The 15,851-nt window shown below is 44.6% G+C and overlaps 1 pseudogene; it reads left to right on the top strand.

Moving 5' to 3' along the window:
* The first annotated feature begins 4,146 nt into the window (after positions 1 to 4,146).
* Positions 4,147 to 6,987, top strand: LOC114636347 (annotated as a pseudogene).
* The last annotated feature ends 8,864 nt before the right edge of the window (positions 6,988 to 15,851 follow it).

Here is a 15,851-nt window from a genome sequence, read left to right as displayed (position 1 = left end):
ACACTTGTGTTATAAAAGAGCTTAATAATCATGGATATAATTTTAAAAATTATTATAAGATCATCATTAAGGCTTAGAAAGTAATTTATTTCTCTATATAACATCATCACAAGACAGTACATCTTTGTAGATCTATGTTTATAATAATAGCTTGAGACAATAATGTGATATCTCTAGGAAGTATATAAGTTACATTACAAAATTTATTTTCAGTGTCCCCAATTTTTTCATAATGGTGTTAATACTTGAGGACTTATACCTAATCAATTACAATAAGTAGATGTTATTCCTTTCTAATTTCAAAAAATTGAAATATGTATATGTGATTTGACACCTTTTAAAGATTTCTAGTTACAAATACTTTAACAAGAGAAACAATTAAAAATGTAATTAGTTATTGCCTATATTATCTTTTTATTCTTGGTGTTATATATCAGATTAAGATAAACAAAACTAAATATTGCAGCTAACTCCACCTCTATCTACTTCTCTGCCACTGCCTCTTCAGTTGCTCCAAGATGCTTCACCAGTCACTCTGCAATGAGTCAGGCTGGCCTGAGCCTGCAGGAGGCTGACTAGACAGGGAAGGGTGCAGGGTTAGCTTCTTGCAGCATTTTCAGGAGACCAGGTCCCTATCCTGGTGGCAGTGTTACAACTCTTATGACAGAAGCTCTCAGATGACAGAGTAATTCTCCCACACCTTTATTCCTTTTGGACAGGATGCTTATATGCAGTTTTTGGTTGGGTTGGGTTCTGACAGTAGAGAGGCTATCTCTCATGTAAAGTAGGGTTGATAATTATGGAGAGGTTGAAAACCAATTCTTGTACTAGCTCTCATCTTTCTCCCTTATGCTCTGTTTAACAATCCATGTATTATCTATGTAAAAACAACATTCTCCTTTAAGGGCTGTACACAGTCTAGAACTGTACACAGTCTTTTTGTTGTAAAAGAGTAAATCAAGTCAAATAAAGTCCTTTGCATTTTTTAGAGATCACTTCAGACAGCAAAAGAAGGTATTTCTTCAGATTAATGATGTCAATATCTAGTTGTTTGATGTCCTTGTCACTGGCCCATTGAAGGTCTGAATAGTGTCAATCCAGAGGCCAGCATTAGGATTAGAACTTCCAACTGCAAACACTACTGGTAATTCATTTTTACCTTGAAAGGAAAAAGAAAGGACTTCTCAGGGAGATTTATCTTCCCTGGATGTCAATTGTTATTCATCTTATTTATAATTGGGCCTGGCTTTATGGGGGTATCAATATTGCCCAACAAGATTCAAGAAACCCACTCCCACACACCTATGCATGGCAATATCATTCCCCACATGTGGTGGAGGATGCATGCAGAGCCAGCTCCAAGAGCACATGCTGCTGGCGCCCATGAAACATATTCCTGGCCAGGATCTTTTCTCTGATTCTTAGCTACAGTCTAGCTCCTGCCTAGTTAAAAAAAACTACACCTCTCTCTCTCTCTCTCTCCCCTCTCCCGACATGTTCTCCAACTCAACAAGACTGCAGCAACTCCCAAATCTTCACTCTCTCCCCCTACCTCATGGGTCAGTCTTTCGAGAGCCACCTGCTAGCTTCTCAGGAGCACTGGCTCTGAACTCTAGTCTCCCAGTTTTCCCCCAGAGGCTCAGTCTTTCACACACTGCCTGCTAGAGTAGGCTCCTCCCCTTCTCCTCTGTCGTTTGCGACAAGCTACAGCCAGATAGTTCAGCCACTTGCCTGAGAAGCAGCACCCTGCTTGGAGTTCACCACCCCCGTGTCACTTAGATTCTCATTCTAGGACTTCTCCCCTTGAGTAAAAATGTTCCATTTTGTTTTGAGACAATTTTCTCTCTCATGGCTGAGAACTCCAAGCTGGGCCTGGAGGGGCTGCTCCCAGGAGTTGCCGGCTCCAATCCAGCTCCCACATGTCTGTCTCTCCCATGGCTTAGTCTTTTACACAAAATCTTACTCCTTCTGCCTCTGACTTTCCTATCAAGCCTCTATGTTTCTTGCTTTGAGCTTTTCTTCAAAGTTGGCCAATTTTCTCCTTTTCTACATTTAAGATTTATAAGAAAAACAAATGGGGAATACTCTACTAGAGTATTCACCCAGAGGCCACATGTCAGAGCAGGCCCCTCCCCCACTGCTTCTAAACTCACCAAGACAACAAAGAAGCACATCTGAGACAACCCAAGTTTTAATGCTTTCTCTCCCTAACAAGAATACCTGCAAAAATCTTTGTGCTTTTCAACCAAAAATTTTCTTGTTCTTTATTTAAACATTTCCTTTTCTTCCTAACAAGAATACTTGCAACAATGTTTGTGCTTTTCAACCCAAAATTTTTTCACTTTTCGTTTAAATGTTTCCTTTTCTCCCCAACATTTGTGATATATGCCCAACATTTTTTAACCTTTTTGGGATTTCTTTAAGGTTCAAAAGTCATCTAATCTACTTCCATAGGTCAAATCAACTATGGTGATCACTGGTTTTCGATCCTTAATTAACAACTAGCTTTCTTTTACAGACAAACTGTTGCTGCCTATCCCAGATACATAATTAACATGTGTTTTCTCCCTCAGCCATCCAAAACATACTCAAAGTTACCTTCTAGTACTAAAATTTCCTCAAACACCTTTGCCTTTCCAGGATCTTAATGACAGACCATGACCTGCTTGTTCCAGCACAACTTAACACTTAATACCTAGCCTTTGAAGACATCTCCCTGCTGGGGTGCTGCTTCCCTGTTGTAATTATCCTACAGGCACATCCACAGATCCAGCGGAGACAATATCAGCTCCTGGAAACTGCCTGGAACACCAAGCTGCCTTCTTCCAGCCCCACTGTCTGACTGAAGACCCAGAGACACATGCCAAAATCCAGAGATGCATGCTGAAATCCAGGGATGCTCACTAAAGATGCAGAGACACATGCTGAGTCCTATAGACAGGTCCAGACCTTCCAGCTACATATGAACTCTTTTGCTAAAGTCAAAGAGCTAAAAGTTACATGTTAGTAAGAAAAACATAATGTCTATCTGAATTAATCAGATGTCATTACCCTCAAACTGTACAACATGTATTTAATTGGTTCAATGATCCCTTGCTTTCCCAACCACAACCCTCAACTCCCCTTACCTTGTGACTTAATTGTGCTACCCCATCCGGCCTGCATAGTGTTTTCTTTTGACGTCCTCATTCAAAATTTTCACTACAGATGACACAGTGACACTTCTCCTTCTATAAAAGATGCCATGTGGAAGGGGACCAGTTGAGAATCCTGTGTTCCTGCTTCTCTCTAGAGAAGCCCCACCCTGAGGCACCAGAGAAGAGCAGAGTGTAGGACCCCAAAGGGCTGCTATGCCCTGGCTGAGCCTTTCCGTATGCTGCTGTCTACTAAGTAACATTCTGCCGTTCCTCTAGGATCAAGACATCCTGACTAAGGCATGGTGCCCCAGGAAGGGAATTTACACTTGACATCCTATTGCCCCCCAGTTGAGTTCCTGATTTTTCCTGAGTTTGTATTTTTCCTTCCCTGGCTTGGTGTCTATATATTGAACCTGCTCAGTAAAAGTTTTGGCATTCTCTCACAACGGATGACCTGAGTCTGAGTATTTCTTTAATCCCCCAGGCCTACACCCAAGCCCGGTACCATGGGCAGCACTGGAGCTGTCAAGTGGAGGTTCCACTGAAGTCGGGAAAGAGAGGGTAACCTGACGGGATCATTCCTGGAAGGAGCTGGCTGGACCGGTTCAGAGAGTGGAACGTATTGGAGAAGCGGCACAGGATCAAACTGAAAGCAGTGCTACAGAGTGTGAGCTTTGATCGTGCCATTGGAATTGTGAGTTCCTTTCTACGTGTATTAATGACACAGGATGATGCAGGTAAGGAATCCTTGTATGAGGTGGAGAATAGCTCCAGCTCTGAGGATGAGGAAGAAATTTTAGAAAAGGAAAAACTGAAGAAATGCAAGGTCAAAAAATTGGAAGGGAAGCCTAGAAAAGAGGAGGCGAGAGCAGACAAGCTACTCAGCCCCCTGGTGGTGGCAGTGGCAGCCGGGATGGCACAATGGCCAGGCCCGGGGCATTTCTGCTGCTGCAGCAGCAGTGGTGGCAGGTGACTGCAGGAGCTGTAGAGGCCGCAGTCTGCACCAGCTATGCTGGATAAAAACAAGAAAGAGAAAGAACCACCAAAACTAGTGAAAAGTGGAAAAGGTTCAAAAGAAGGACAAGATACAGCAGAAGTAGTGATAGCCAGCAGGAAAAACAGCATCGGAGCTGTCCAGTCTGTGACACCTACTAAAATAAAAGTACTAGTCCCTCAGCCAATCGTAGTCCCTGTGAAGAAAGACAAATGGCAAAATTCTTCACAGTTTAATGCCAGCAATAATAGAGAACTGCAAAAATTCCCATCTTTGCAAGATGTTCCTCCTGCAGGTCAAGAGAAGCTTTTTACCCAGAAGCTAAGTCAGTGTTGTATCCTCTTTGACTTTGCTTCTGACCCACTGAGTGACTTAAAAAGGAAAGAAGTAAAGCAAGCTGCGCTAAGTGAAATGGTGGAACATATCACCCACAACCAGAATGTGATCACAGAGCCCATTTACCCCAAAGCAGTCCACATGTTTGCAGTTAATATGTTTCAAACCTTGCCACCCTCCTCCAATCCTAAGGGAGCAGAATTTGACCCAGGAGGAGATGAACCAAACTTAGAAGCAGTCTGACTTCATCTGCAGCTTGTTTATGAATTTTTCTTAAGATTTTTAGAGTCTCCAGATTTCCAGCCCAATATAGCAAAGAAATATATTGAACAGAAGCTTCTATCACAGCTTCTAGAACTCTTTAATAGTGAGGCTCCTTGGGAGAGAGATTTTCTAAAAACGACCCAGCACAGAATCTATGTGAAGTTCTTAGGCCTGCTTGCATACATCAGGAAAAAGATCAGTAATATATTTCATAGGTTTATCTATGAGACAGAGCACCACAATGGCATAGCAGAATTACTGGAGATCCTGGGAAGTATAATTAATGAATTTGCCTTACTACTAAAGGAAGAGCACAAGATTTTCCTGTTGAAGGTGTTGCTGCCCTTATACAAAATGAGGTCCCTGAGTGTCTACCATCCCAAGCTGGCATACTGTGTCATGCAGTTTTTAGAGAAGAACAGCACCCTCACTGAACCAGTGGTAATGGCACTTCTCAAATACTGGCCAAAGACTCACAGTCCAAAAGAAGTAATGTTCTTAAATGAATTAGAAGAAATTTTAGATGTAATTGAACCATCAGAATTTGTGAAGATTATGGAACCTCTTTTCCAACAGTTAGCCAAATGTGTTTCTAGCCCTCACTTCCAGGTGGCAGAGCAGGCACTCTATAACTAGAATAATGAGTACCTCATGAGTTTAATCAGTGACAATGCAGCAAAAATTCTGCACATCATGTTTCATCCTTATACCACAATTCAGAGCCCTCCTGGTATACATTTTGCTTTCTCTCTGACTCCTACTGGAGAAATCTTTAGTTCTGCTTTTCCTGTCTATTGTCTGTCCTTGCTGTCCCAATCTGTTAGTTGCCTGTTTTGTTTCATTGTTTTAGGTTTTTTTTTAAGGTGTTTATTGGGTATGGTTAAAAATTCAACTTTGATAATAGAAAATTGGTTTAACTAGTAACTCAGGGTTGGAGAGATGGCTCAGCCATTAAAGGCCAGGCTATAGTGGAAAGAGCACATTTAACTTTGGAAAATTATCTTGAAAAAACAAAAAGGGGGGAGGTTACCTCACCTCATGCAAGATTATCCTTTATTTTATATACTTTAAAGTTTTTATTAGCGGTTAACGATGCATTGTTTGCAGCAGACAGATATTGGAAACGAGCCCAGAAGGCACTGGGCTTAGAGAAATGGAAAGGCCCTGACCCTGTATTAGTCAGGGTGAGAGGTTCTGTTTGTGTTTTTTCCTAAAGATGCTGAAACTCCTGTTTGGATTCCTGAGTGTTGTGTGCATCCTGTCACTACGCAGCCTGCCCAAGTAGAGATCTACTGGAGCCTCGTGAAGAAATCCCCAGTTCTGATGTCAATGGGGATAAGCAGCACAACCTGGCCAGTTATAGTTTCCACCAACAAGACTACTGGAAAAGCTACCGCTAATTCTAAGAAACCAACATTTTTTATGTTAATTTTAATGTTACTTGTGTGCAGCCTCTCTATGGAGAGAAGTATCTAGCAGGACTCAAAATGGCAGGAAGGCTCCTTAAAGGATGGGCTAGAGGTCCCTTGTCTTTGGGAGTCCTAGCCTTTGGGGCAGCCACAGCAGGATTGATATTTCTTTGCTGCCTTCACAGACAGCAGATCCAGTCCCAGGCAGTTACTAAGCAGGTGCTCGTGTTGCTGGCATGAGAGAACCCTTATGCCCAGGTTTGGCTCAGCCTTTACCGAGAATAGTTAGTCAATGATGGGCAACTCCTTTGCAGTCCTTACCTACTTAAGATAGGGGCCCTGAGGCTGGCAGGGATTCCCAATGACGGGTAATTGGTATTGACGGAAGGTGACCTAAGACAGACACTATTCACCTATAAAATAAAAACAGGGGACTTGTAGGACCCCAAAGGGCTGCTATGCCCTGGCTGAGCCTTTCCGTATGCTGCTGTCTACTAAGTAACATTCTGCCGTTCCTCTAGGATCAAGACATCCTGACTAAGGCATGGTGCCCCAGGAAGGGAATTTACACTTGACATCCTATTGCCCCCCAGTTGAGTTCCTGTTTTTTCCTGAGTTTGTATTTTTCCTTCTCTGGCTTGGTGTCTATATATTGAACCTGCTCAGTAAAAGTTTTGGCATTCTCTCACAACGGATGACCTGAGTCTGAGTATTTCTTTAATCCCCCAGGCCTACGCCCGAGCTTGGTACCATGGGCAGCACCGGAGCTGTCAGCGGAGGACATGCAGGGCCCACAACTCCACCCAACAGAGAATCCACGCGCCTGTGCACCCATGCACCAAGCTAATCATTCTGCAAGTTGGATAACTGTTTAGAAGGAATGTTAAGGAGTAGGAATGAGGCCTTGTTGAGTCTGAGCTGTTCTAGAGAAGTCTGTGTGAACACCTGGAGTGTAGGTCTGCACACATGTCTGGAGAAGTTCAGGATCAAGATTCCAATTGAAGACCAATGAGAATTTGGTGATCTGTATGTGGATTGAAGTAGAAGCTAGTTGCTCTTAGGAAAGGAAGCATTCAGAAGATGGTGTCAGTGGTGCTAAGAGCAAAGAAGGGGATGGTCCACCTAGTAACACTGGACTCATCTCTCAGACAGAGATGGCTGTCACGAAGACAGATGAGGTTAAGTCATGGTCATTGGTTAGAACTGTGTTTGGCAAGGGACCAAGGTTGCCAAGAGACACTAGGATGGGTGTGGAATCAGAACAATGGAAAATGTTGATGACAGTAAGTCAAGTGTCAGTGATGCAGGTGACTGTGAGGTAGGTGACTGTGAAGCAGGTGACAGTGAGAGTGAGGCAGTTGACAGTGAGTCAGGTGATTGTGAGGCAGGTTCTAGGAAACGCTTGAGGGCAGCCCTGGGACCATGGTGGCAACATGCGGGGGGCTGGGGCGGCGTTCCAGAGGCTTTAATGCTAGCAGGTCCTACATTCACGAGAAAGTCTAAAGTTCCAGAGGCTGGAAGCTTTGGCGGCAGCAAGTCCCAGAAGTCACGTGGAGTCCATGGATTTAAGAAGTTTATTGTTCGTGGTGTGATAATTGGATCTGGATATGCTCACCCCTGTAAAAGCCTGGAGGAGCTGGCTTTAATAGGGAGGGGGAAAGAGGAGTAAATGGGTGGGAATAACTTAATTAGCTACGTCTGCCCCCCGGGCCTTAGGTGACTCATGAATATGGAAATTTCTGTTAGTCATGCCCTCTACCTGGATGGTGAGGCAAAAATCTTCCTAGGAGGAGCTACTTTGAGCCAATTGTATCTGCAAGATGTAGGCTAATGGAGATATAGGCCACATGTGAGGGTCTCAAATCCAGGAGCATGGGAAGATGCACACCGTCCCTGACAGGTGATGTACCTGTTGGGTCTCCAGCTATCACAAACCCAGTGCTCTACAGGGAAGACCAAGCCATCCCATTGCAGCCCTACAGCAGGTGACAGTGACTATGATCAGGTGACAGTGAGACAAGTGAGAGGCAGGTGACAGTGAGGCAGGTGACAGTGAGCTAAGGAGGAGAGATGTAGGAGCCATGGATGACCACGCACGTAATGAAAGCAGTCCTGGGTAACAACTTATATAAAGGTTAGATATTGGGTTACAAATCTAATTGTCTGGACACCGTTTTTTGTTTTTGGATTTTTTTGAGACAGGGTTTCTCTGTGTAGCCCTGGCTATCCTGAACTCATTCTGTAGACCAGTCTGGCCTCAAGCTCAGGAATCCACCTGCCTCTGCCTCCCCAGTGCTTGGATTAAAGGCATGTGCCACCACTGCCTGGCATGGGTATCTTGTTTATTGAGCATTTTTAATTATATAAAGCCTATGGATAATATTATGCAATAGAGTCTTATCTATACTGGGTACTACATGGATGGCAGGATGGTATGGGCTCATCCCAACTTGTGGAGACAGGATGGAAGATTGGCAAAGCCACCTACCATGCCTTCATCCCATGGGTGCCAGGGCAGGTACTTCTGACCCATCTCAGCCGGCAGTCTGAGTTGAGCAGTGATCAGAAACATGCTGCTGCTGCACATGGCCTCAGGCCTTGTCTAGACAGGTAGCTGACTAAGAACAAGACAGATTGGGTGATGCATTAAATATGTCCAACAACACATTATAATTCTATAAGTTAACCTGGGTGCCTCTCAATGAAAATTTCTGAGATACATTTTACTATTGATCTGTTTGTCTTTGCTCCAATTGTTTTCCCATAGTGTCTTCTTAAGACCCTCTCCTGGTGGCTGAATTCTCTCTTTTTCTTCTCTACTCACCACACATGGCTGGTAGAAGAGCAGCCCTGTTTTCTCTTCTGCCCAGCCATTGGATGGTCAATTTTTTATTAACAATTCAGAGAATAAATGGGGAGCAATGTTTATACAACATTTAAACAGAAGACATGTAGAATGAGCATTACAATGCCAGGTTTGGATTAAAACCAAATACGAGAGCAGAGAAATCAGCACTTGAATAACACAGGGTCAGTATTATAGAGTGCACAAAAATATTATGCCTCAGGCTTTGATGTCTGAGATATTAATAGGTATCTTGTGCAGTAGACTTGGCAAAGACCAAGGTACTTGCTGTAAGTACAAATAGCTGATTGAGGTCGATGCTAAGAATAAGACAAAGCTTCCCCAAGTACTGTGAGCCAGAACAGAATGGCCTCCATGGCTCCATGCCCCAAGTACTCAGGATGCCTTTCCTGGGAGCCCTGGGGTAGTGAAGAGAGTGATCTACACAGTGATGCTCTTGAAGGGCAGTAAAATTATATTCCCAGGACTAAGATAAAAAAGCAAGCCTGAGTCTGTGTGGGAATAGAGGAAGCGGATTGGGAATGAATATAAGTCATGGAATAGGATGGGGCCTTGAGGCCAGGCCCAGCACTTGAGATGGCATTTGTCTGTTCATGTGACTTCCTGGATATGGACAATAGGATGACCAATAGAAGAAAGAGCAGGGCAGCCTCTCATCAGCCTCATGCTGTCCAGCAAAGTAAGGGCATGGCAGAGGTGAGGGCAGGTACCTGCTTTGGTACATTTTGGATAGACTAGGGATGGAAACCTGAAGGACACTTGTCGTACACTGCCCGCAAGCTGGTCACGGGCTGGGGAGCAGCAGTCCCGGGGCATGTTGTTCAGTCATGCTAGATGGAGCCGACCGTGGAGAGAAAGGCTTCTCATCCCCTGTCCCGCCAGCTGACGCACAGTGTGGGGGGGGGCCCGCAGGACACAAGCCTGTGCGGGTAGATGAGTGGCTAGCTAGAGTCCCTCCCCCGCCCCGCACGGACAGGGGCGCACGTGGGAGTCTTGACTTACACGAATCCGGAATTCACAAGACATGTGGAGATTTAAGTTGCGTTGATTTATTAACACAAAGTTTCATCCTGGCAGGAACACAACCGGGAATTGTCCTGCCCCACGCTGCCAAGCCCTTTCCCTGAACATTTTTTCTTTTTCCTGGTTTCAAAAACCTAAAGCTATCTGCCCGCCCCCCCCCTCTCTCTCTCTCTCTCTCTCTCTCTCTCTCTCTCTCCAGTATGTACTAGGCAAGCATTTGGTTATTGAGCTGCACCCCCAACCCTTTAAGCTTCTTTGTAATGACTATTTTCCTGTCCTATGCACTGTTGGTGTGGGGAAGGGTCAACTTGTGCTGCTGCACTGTCTTCTGAGGATGACTTGTACCTTCTAGGAATCACCTACTTGTCCAGCTGGACCTGAAGGACAAGTGTGGGTGATTGACCAGGTGGATGTGACAATAGCAGACTAGTTCCTACAAGGAAAGTGTCAGAGATGGCTTCATGTCAGGGTTTTGTTATGATTGGTAGTTAAACTCAGGTCCCGAATAACACACAGGAGCACTCTACCCATTGAACCTTCTTTTTCTTTTCACTGGGCATGAACTCCTAGCTCTGTCCCCGTTAAAATGTTTATTTCTTATTAAGTTTTGGGTTTCTTTTAAGGAATTATTGATTTCATGGATATGAGTATACTGTTATTGTCTTCAGATACACAAGAAGAGAGCATCACTGTAGGGGTGATATTTAGAAAATGGCACGTGATCCAGCTTGTTCCTGGGAAACCACCATGTTCCTGCTGCTCCTCAGCTCTGACAGGGACTCGAGCTAGCTGTATGAGCAGGCTCTGGCACCCAAGAGATGCCAGAGTGGGGGATGGCTCTGCCAATCCACCACACAGCATCCACAAAGCTTGGGTGAATCCCTGTGTGAAAAACCACAGCAGAAACCCGGGGGTGCTTTCCATGCCAGCAGGTCCCAATGAGTTGAGAAGTCCATGGGTTCTAAGAGTTTTATTCATGTGGTGTGGTAATTGGATCTGGATGTGCACCACCCAATCTAAGGCAGGGTAGTTCTGACTTAAATGCAGAGGGGAAAGTGGAGGAGCTGGAAAAATTAATAACATAAGTTAGCTATGCACCCTGGCCTTTAGGTAACTCATGAATATGGAAATCTCTTAAGGTTGAAGCCTGTGGTAATGCCCTCTGAAACCACACCTGATTGCAAGGTATAGATCAAATGGAGATCACACCACATGTCAGGAGTCTGGATTCTGGGAGCTAGGCAGAGTAGATGATCATCCCTCAGAGGCAATGGACACCTGTTGGGTCTCCAGGCTACTTCAACCTAGCGCTTCGCCCAAAACCAGCCATCCTATCATGGTCCTACAAATACCAGACAATATGTGCCATTCTCACAGTACCCGGTAGAAATGAGACTCTTAAAGCTTAATGGTTATCTAAAGGATTTATGTATTTAGAAATGCTTGGTCAACAAGATGACAACACAATTAGAGTTATTACAAAATATCTAACTTTTTGATAGAAGTTGCTACTCAGGACAGCTTTCAATCCATTGGTGTTTCTCTATGGAGGATAGCTTCCTTCTTCTCCTCACCTTCCTCTACTTTTCTCTCCCCTTCCTCGCTTTCTCTCCTAGCTCCACTCCTCTTCTACTGCCTAATCACTAAACTCCACTGTGAATACAATGTGGCAGAATAAATATCCTGCTTCACATCACAGATAGTTGTGAGACACCACATGATTGTTGGGAATTGTAGTCAAATCTCCTGGAAGAGCAGACATATCTTAAGTGCTAAGCAATCTCTCCAGCCTATTGGTTTTGTTGTTGACACAGGGTGTCTCTACATAGACCTGGCCTTCTTGGAACTTGCTAAATCAACCAGACTGTGCCAAATGATGACTCTCACTAGCAAACCAAGAGAATCTGAGAAGCACCCATGTGATCCCTGAGTTACTCCACTGTTATAACTGGACATATAAGCCCACAGTCTTGTGATAAAGCCTGGAGCCAACACATGAGTTGAGTGTCTGTGCATCTCCCTCCTTTGTCCTGCCAGCCTGGTGAAGCCTGTGACTGCTTACATGCTATTTGCCCTCAGACCACCACAATCTCAGCAGTGTTATACAACTGCAGTAAACTGAGTGGGGAGGCTGACACTTATAATCCCAGCACTGGGTAGGAAGACACAGATGGATCTACATGAGTTCCAGGGCAGCCTGGGCTTCAGAGCAACCAAAAAGAAGGATGAAGTGGCTGTCCCATCATCACAGGAATACTGAGTGGTAGTCACCGTGGTCTGACACTCAAACTAAAAGTGTGTGGGGACAGGACAGAACCATACTGCTCAAAATATTCATCTCTGCAATCCAGATATGATTGAAACAAAAGACACCAGGAGACAGCTGTGGAGAACAGCTGCAGACCTTGGTGTGGGGTGGTATTTAAGATATGGAGGGAGGTTCTGGCTGTAGCTCAGAAGATGCCAGCAGAAGGGGAATCATCTGAGGCAGGGGAGTAGACTGTAGGGATGTTCCAAAGAAGACACTGGGAAGTAGACCAAAGTTTGTTGCATCTTACTGTAGATCTGGGGGTACCACACACGTGCAGAGGTCAGAACAAGGAGTCCCCTGTTCCTACTATGGATGAGAACCAAAGGTTTACCCAACAAATGGGAGTTAATTGCAGGAATGTGAATGGAACAGGCTGGATGTGTACCTGGCATGCTGCTTTGACATGTGCTATGGTGGGCAAGGATTTGAGTTTTTGGTGGCAGGTCACCTACACATATTAATGGCTACATTGGGCATTTGTACACAGCCTTCCACCATTTGCTGCATGGGTGAGTGGAGGTAGCAAGGACATTACCATAAGGTTCATATCTTCAAGTTTAGCTTTTAATCCTGCCTCCTAGTAGCAGTAGTAGCAGTCCTGCACTTTTTGAAAGGCCGCCTTTTCCTCTTCAGTAGGTTGAAAAAAAAAAGAATGTTCCTTCCTCAACCAGAAACTGCTTTAAGAAACCGTACTTGAATAGATACCAAAGAAAGGAATGCATGCTTCCACTCCAAACACAGACAGAAAAACTTCCTTAAAAGACCACGGGGTGGGAAATGGAGAGATGGCTCAGTGCTTAAGATCCAGAGATACTGACTTCAATTCCAAGCAACCACATTGTGTCTCAAACCATCTGAAAGGGGATCTGATGCACTCTTCTGGTGTGTCTGAAGAGAGCCAGAATATACTCATGTATGTAAAAATGAATGACTACATCATTGAGGAGAGAGAGAGAGAGAGACAGAGACAGAGAGGCAGAGAGAGAGAGAGAGACAGAGAGAGAGACAGAGAGAGAGACAGAGAGACAGAGAGAGAGACAGAGAGGTAGAGAGGTAGAGAGAGAGGGAGAGAGAGAAGCTTAGGCTGACATACTCAGAGGCTCATGTTACCCTGCGTCATCTATAAATGTCTTAACTGACCTTGCCCACAGTCCTGCCCTCCCAAAGGCTGCATCCTCCCAGATACAATATGGATTTCACAATACACACAATTCTGGCAGAAAAAGATATATGAGTGGACAGGCCTCCATATCTGACCTTCAGGAAAGCCACACACTTGCCTCTACTTCAACTGTGTATCTACAGACCCTTCAAAATGAGCATCATCACCAGCACACAACTGTCACCCTGTCCCACCCACCCAACTTTTGTCACCCTGAGCAAAAAGCATCAACCATCTTCTAAATTTCCTAGCAAGTGGCCTCCCAAATACACCTAGATCTATCTCAGGGCCCCACTTAGAGTTCTACATGAGACTGAGATGGGTGATCGAGGGTCCCGGTCTCACTGGTCTGGAAGCCCAGCTCTCCAATCACTAGCAAAGCCAGCAGAAGAAGTGTCCCCTTCATGGTGGATCGTGCTAAATACTCTTCTCAGAGCAGATCCTCTTCCTCATAAACCATTGTAGCCCTTTTCCCAGCCAAACCCACACCAACCCTGCCTCCCAGGAGCTCCAAATAACTTTGGGCAAGATACTCACATCATTGGATCCCCTTCCAACTTGCATAGAGGTGTAAATATGGAGGCCCCTCCCAATCTGAAGAACAAACAGCCTGAGACAGTCTGATGTCATGAGTGTTAGGAGAGAAGAAAATGTTCTGTTTCTGTTTGTCCCTTTTCTAAGAAGGGCTTAGAACTGCCCTTTGTAAGAAGCCCAATTGCTGAGCCAAATGTCCTGTGGTCCTGTCACTCTTGCCACCTCTGTTTCCTGGTCACACTCCTCACCTCTCCTGGCTCCAATCCTCAAAGCTGCTGATGTTTTTGAATTGGAAGCTGAGGATATGAAGGCACCATCTCCCATTGATGACTCTCAGCCAGTGTAGTCCCCGGCTGTTTGGCCATGTGGATATCCTCGGGGGCTGGTGATGGTTTTGTACCACAAATTCTACTTCACTTCATGGTAGCTCATTCCTGTTGTCCTGCTCACCTTGTTCTCTCTCAGCTCTGTCAGTAAGCATCTCTCAAAGAAGTTTGAACAGCAGAGTCCATGTGGTGAGAGCAGTGAGCAGTAGAGTGAGGGATTCACTACTGTACACGGACTCTTGGTTCTCCACAAACCTATATGCTAGTGTGAACTGCTTGGCTGTAAACTACACTGCTCCACAGGCCACAGGCAGTGCTGTGTATAGACAGTTTCAAGGTCAGATCAACCTACTTACCCTAAGGAAGACATTTTCAGCACAAATGAGATAGTCAGTTGTACTACCCATTTATCGAGTCGGGAAGCTCTTAAATGCAAGCTCACCCAGATCGCAGTGTGTGATGGTTAATCTTGATGATCATTTTGACTGGGTTGAGGTTTGCCATGTAAACAAAGCTCTGAGAGAGTTTTTAGGCTAGGTCAATTGATGTGGGTAGACTGACTTTCATGTGGCAGTGTGGACTATGATCATAGGTGTAGTGGAAAGGGGACAACAAGCTAAGCACAACCATTCATGCCTCTCTGCTTCCTGACTGTAGCTGTGACCATCCACTTCCAGTGTCTGTACTGTGCCTAACTCACCATGATGGACTGTGTCTCTTCAAACTGTGAGCAGAAACTTTGCTTTTCACCTGGCATTTGTCATTAGTTCCCTACAACAGTGGTAGAGTATTGTTTTTAGCATGTACAAAGCCCTGGGGTCATTTTATAGCACCACATAAATAAACAGGGGCAGCCAAAGAGATGGAAAAGTATGCAAAGTGTTTGTTATGCAAGCATAAAGGCCTGGGTTCAGATCCTGAGAACCCCTGAGAGTGGTGGCATGCTCGTCTATTCCTATATGAGCTTCAGTTTAAATAATAGACCTTGTCTCAAACAATAAGGCAGAAGACAGCTCAGTGATCAAAGGTGAAGACCTGAGTTCAAATTCTGAACCCACCTGGTAGAAGAAGACATGTGACTCTTCAAAATTGTCATTTGTATACATACACACAGAGACACAGAGAGAGGAGAGAGAGAGAGAGAGAGAGAGAGAGAGAGAGAGATATCTTGGCACCTCTGCCCATACAGAGGCACACACACAAGCACAGAATACAGGAACACACACATATGCAAATGTCTGTGGAAACTGCCATGAGAAAGCTCAAACAAGCTCCTAATGAACGAATATCAAACAATTTGAACAACAAACTAAATTACACAATATTGGAATGTATTATAATTGAGAAGTCACCTATAAACCCATGCTGGCATGAATGGTTACATGGCAGATAAATGAATATGGATGAATGTCAGTGTTCTTACACCTAACAAAAGAATCCTGAGCTCTGTAAATGTTCTCCTTGGGAGTTGGCTTCCCACAGTCCTTCA

Source organism: Grammomys surdaster, unplaced genomic scaffold (assembly GCF_004785775.1).
Source record: "Grammomys surdaster isolate TR1022 unplaced genomic scaffold, NIH_TR_1.0 123593, whole genome shotgun sequence".
Lineage (NCBI taxonomy): Eukaryota > Metazoa > Chordata > Mammalia > Rodentia > Muridae > Grammomys > Grammomys surdaster.
This window is presented reverse-complemented; position numbering and strand designations above follow the sequence as displayed.